Genomic DNA, 5750 nt, shown 5'->3' with positions numbered 1-5750 from the left:
TTGTTACGTTCTTGTTTTATTTTTGGTTGTAGTGTAATACGAAAAGTTTTTTCATTACATTAGTATCCGAGTTTGTTGAATATTATGATTTTACAATAAAACTAGCTAATAGCAAAATGTAGTTGAAATACTTAAAAGCTCGTTACTTTGATTTTGTTATTTAATTACATAATAGCTAGATGTTTTTTTAATGATAATTTAATTTTTGATGACTGCATCTCAAAGAATTAAGAACTAACCTTCTACTAATATGTACTTTCGAAAATACAACCAATCACGTAATACGACTCTCAAACCCCATTAAGCATTACATTCAAATTTCCCCCAACTATATGAAACTTCGGCCACGAAAAACAAGGCAGTGTACTCACAGGCACATCTCGGTAATCCGAACGCAATTAATTAAGCCGCACAAAGTTTTACAACACCGATTTATATTCTGTCCCGGTCCCATCTATTTGTGTACCTTTACAGCCTTTATCTTTGTTTAGACCCCTGCGAACTAGCGGGGACAATTATCAAGAGGTCTTATTCGCAAGTGTGTTTTGTGCCTTAGTAAGTAAATGGGTTTTATTAGTCTGGCTGTAGTGTAAAGGTTAGTTAGGTTTATATGTAGTATAGTTAGTTAAAAAAGAGGTTCCATTATTTCCTTTTTGGTCGATGCAGTAAATTATGATCATTTTTTTATTATATTTGGTAAATTGGGTGATATTTTGCCTTTATCTAGTTTTATTTCTGTTAAACTAGTTAAAATCTAGACAAAGCGTTTATGAATGTGGCTGATTTATTTATTGGTTTTAATTGTTAGTGAGTTTACATAATATCTGGAAGAAAATTAACTAAATCGACTTTAGATAGCCAAAAAATTAAGCCATGGTGTTATAATTTAATATTTTCTATATGGAAAGATTAAACAATTACGATTAACCCTTAAAATACTTTTAAAGAACACACAGTAATCTTGAATCAAAACCAAAAATAAAAGACTTTATAATAAAACCCACCTAAAAATACAATAGTCTACGACAGGTCATTGCCCTTCCTCTTCCCTCCGCCTCTCAGTATTAGATAGACGATTCCCAATCATAAATGAAAACTACTTAACCGTATCTACTCGTATACAAAGTAAACCCATTCCTTTATCGCACGCGATCAACAAAAGCCCATATTACACTACACTTAAAGTATATAGTCGTATATAGCCGTATATAGGGAGCCTTATCTCTCGCGTCAGGCCATACTTAAGCTCGAGGGGTAACTTGAAATAGGAATAGTCGCATTAGGCCCAAAATTACAGGCGACCGTCACAGCCTAACGTGGTAAAATTGCCCAACCACCTGGGGGGGTTTTAACCCTCTAACACCCTCTTAGTTTACCGTCGACTTGGGACTTTAAACACTCACACTCACACTCGATATTCAACTCTATTTTGTGTCACTAGAGTTGTTTTTTGTGTGTACTTGTTGTTAAGATCTTGGACTTCAGAGTTGTGAGTAAACGTTAGCGTTTGACCCCACTTCGCATTTCGGTCCGCGTGGGGGGTGGAGGGTTGTTTTAGTCATCAATAATGTTAGAAGGTAAGCTTTAGTGGATACGTGTGCTATTCGTTGTGTTCAACTACTTTGTGTGGAATGAATACGTTACTTCAACAGATGTGAATAGAAGTGAATTATTTACGACTGAGAATATATTTGGAAACTATGTGTGGACTAAGAGTAATGTTACTACTCAATGATATAAGTACTAAGTATGGTGTGGACTAAGAATAATGTTACTATTCTATGATTTACTAGGTATGGGTTTTAGGGTTAAACTGTTATACCAAAAATAAGTTAAAAAGATGATCGTCATATGTTTTGGAGTATTTGGTATTAATAACACAACTAGATATGTGTTTAATGGTTGTGTTAAAGATTAGGTTGATTGTTTTTTTTGTTCTATGCAGTAATTAATAATTTCTGTGTGAATATAACGATCAAGATCGCTCATTCTCAATCATAACTTACTTTATTATTGGGTAGTAGTACTAAATGAAAATAAAATTAAATAACATACAATAACTAAATTAACACAATATATTAAAACTAACACAATTACTGCTATACCACACACATTTATTTTTCTTCTATTGTATTATATTTCTTTAATTTCATACGTTCACTAATGACTATTATCTTTATAATACAAATATAACATAGTCAGAATTATAAGACGAAAAAAAAATCCTTAAACCAAATCCATACGAACAAAAAACCAACTGACGATTACATAGTCTCTCTCAACTTCAAAAAGTCTTGCCTGCCAGTTTGATTACGAAACTGGTCTGAAGACAAAAACGATATTTAAAAAAAGGGTTCTTCTTAAATGCAACTATACTTACTTTATGAGACAATCAAATAAATAAATACTTCATTGTTATATTAGTGTATCGTCGTATCCTCTCTAAGCCGTTGTGTAGACGACCACGTAACGACGGTCTCACGGGGCGCGGCTTATCAATCACCGCTGATGGAAGCCCACGCCGTCGGGAGACTTAGATTTAGAGCACACGCAATTGTATAAATAATTCTGTAGGCAAATTGATATTACTTCTAGGAACACGGAAATAAACATAATAAACTCTTCAACATAATATATATGAAAAATACGATTGTTTTGCAGGCAGACTTAAATGACTTTGATTAAAAAATATCCATAACTTACAGTTACACAAGCAATGAAGTCTGTAAGCACTTTCGATGTCCAACCGATTTTAGAAGTTAATAGGAAATGTTTGTGTTATGCGCTTATGAATAGACATTATATCTACATAAATGTATGTCCAAATTAAACACTACTTATTTTAATGGTGACTGTAGAGCAATACATTGTTTCTGCTAGTCACGATAGCTGCTACGCCGTAGCCTCGTAGACACTACAAAATTTGTTCGTAGATCAATTTATTATACTAAGTTGCATTCTTAATACGATATTTGTGGGAATGAGACCAGATTTTAATAAAATTATAAAAATTGTTATGCCATACATTTAAAAACATAAATAATTTTTCTTCGTTAAGAACTGCACACTGCCATCTGTTTACGCGAACGTGCAACTCAATTCGATTTCCAATAACAATCTATTCGACGATAGATGTCACTATAAGTTCACTATCGATCTCATAAGACTATCTCTACAACAAGAAACTGCTTTCAATATCTAATTGGAATACTAAACAAATATGCGACAAATCTTAAATAGAGCGCTTACTTTGATCTTCGATGTTAACCCTCCAATAAGATTCCGAACTCGAAAGGGCGACTCGTCTTGCTTTATTATAACAGTAGTACGTATATTAAGCTTAAATACACAGTAGCAAAGACATTCGGTACAATTTAGTGTCGTGGGGTGTATCCCCGCAGGTGAATGCCGACTGTCAGCGTTTGAGATGGACGGGAAAGGGGAGGGTAGGGTAGAAAGTACCTATTTGTCTTGCGGGAGACATGTGATCGCGAGACGTGTTTGTTTATTTGTGCTTAGGTTTAGTTGCTAGTTGAGGGTTTAGTGTTACGTGTTACTATGTATGTATATTGTACGGTTAGGCTTTTCGTCTAGTCCTGTGATGTAAGTCTTTCTATTAATGTTTTGGTATAAAATAGAAAGCTCCATAAATCAATTTAAGAGTAAGTGAAGTTTACACAACAAAACCAATCAAAGCAAAATCCACCTTAACTATTGCACATCCTACGAGTATGTGTATGTTCATACAATATCGAGTCCTTCCGTACTAGCTACGACAACTACAAAACTACAGAAAAATCATATTCATTGTTGGGGGTCTTGCCAGTATCAACCGTTATGAGCCCCATGATTTTGTAGAAAGATGATCACGTCACTTACAAACCAAAGATTACCTACTTAAGCAAATATTTGTCATAAATCAAACACCCTTTAGCATAGTTTGAAATAAGCCTATTTATCACACATAAAGCACATTAGTAGCAAATCTTGGCAGCGTAGTACGCAAGCTGTTGCTCAGTAATATGGCAACCTCACATAAGTCACCTGCGAGCGATAACTGCCCAAGTTTCTCTGCACTACTGCCTACTAATTGTGACGGGTGATTAAATATTGTACTGTGAGACTATACTAGTATTGTTTACTTATATTGTTAAGTACTGCTTACTTAATGGTTGTACTAATATGATAGAAAGAAATGAGCTTGCCACTATAATGAAGAAATGGTTCTACTGGTCGTCATTTACGATTTCATATCTTTTTTGCGATTTTAATAAGTTTTGTATTAAGGAAATTGGGGAAATTTGCATCACATCATAAGTATGTAATGAATTACAATGGAATTATTGCAATTTTATTATTTATGTGCAGTAAATGAACGCATATTATAAATGTAAATTGTAATGGAAAAAATATTCGAAGTAAAATTAAACTAAAAATTTAATTACGCGCTTCTTTTTTGACAGCTAGTTTCTAAAGTCTAAACCGTCAAACGTACCAAGCGCCTAACATTATATAAAGGGTAGGCGGAAAAAATCCGCGTAATGTCCTTCAAGCACCTATATAAAGTACTCAGACAGCCCAGACACAGTGAGTAACAGCCGTCACAGAAAGAAGTGACACTCCATTATCTCACAGAGGACGTATAGTGCCAAAATATGATTGATAACACACTAGACACTGCTTTTATATGTGATGTACGTGATATATTGTGTTCACCGCGTTATAGATTATAGTATTGGGAATAAAAGACGGGTTACCTAAATCTTGTTGTATTGGAAATAAGAGATTTCAAGAGCCATAATAAAAAGAATCGTTAAGTTAAGTGTGTTATCAAAGCTATAATATTTATTAAGTATTGTTTAAGGTACATATAAAACAAATTGTACTTTAATTCAATACTTTTAGGGTATCTAAGGCTATCTGCTAAAAGCATTGATAGAATAATTTAGTAAGTAACTATGTAAACGCAATAGTGGAAAATTCCTTATAAAACTGACACTCGACATATAATAATAGGAAGTGCTTCGAATGCGTGTATAGCGAGATGTATGAAAGCAAACGAAGCAAATTTAAAAGGGGTGAATCGTAAAACGTGATCTTCCGTAGTTTTTGTCTAATAAGATCGTCGTAGATATACCTACAATAGGAATTTATACACAGTGTCATATTGTCCGTATGTTTATAACTTTGTTATTTGATATAAAACGAACATTATTTAGCGTTTCAGAAAACAATAATAACCAATTTATCAAATAAATATTAACGTTCGTCAGTAATAGCAGAAAGCTTGTCTATATTGTCTTTACTTGTATAGCTGTATAAAGGAGAAACCAATTAGATTTTTATTTCCAACCAGAATGTAATCATAAGTCAATCAGTTATCTTATATTCGCTGATAAATGCTATTTAAAAATTCGTTGAACGTAGAAATAAAATTTTAAAATCTAAGGGATTGGTGTCCCGAAGCCGGTGACACCAATATATGGGCGAACAGACTTACGCCGGAATAATCCGGATCAGCCCGGGTAAATACGCCCGGTTACCCGCCACGGATATCTCGTAAAGGAACCGTATCTATCTTTAGATGGGATATATACCCGGTTTTAGTGCATAGAAATTAGCAAATCAAGATTGGATTAGATTTTACCAAGCTGCTTTAATTGTGACGGAATCCCTATTTGAAATGATTTTATATACTAGTCGGTTAAATTAATATTCAATTATTTATAATTCAATATAATATGACCGTG

Source organism: Anticarsia gemmatalis, chromosome 12 (assembly GCF_050436995.1).
Source record: "Anticarsia gemmatalis isolate Benzon Research Colony breed Stoneville strain chromosome 12, ilAntGemm2 primary, whole genome shotgun sequence".
NCBI classification, from domain to species: domain Eukaryota; kingdom Metazoa; phylum Arthropoda; class Insecta; order Lepidoptera; family Erebidae; genus Anticarsia; species Anticarsia gemmatalis.
This window is presented reverse-complemented; position numbering follows the sequence as displayed.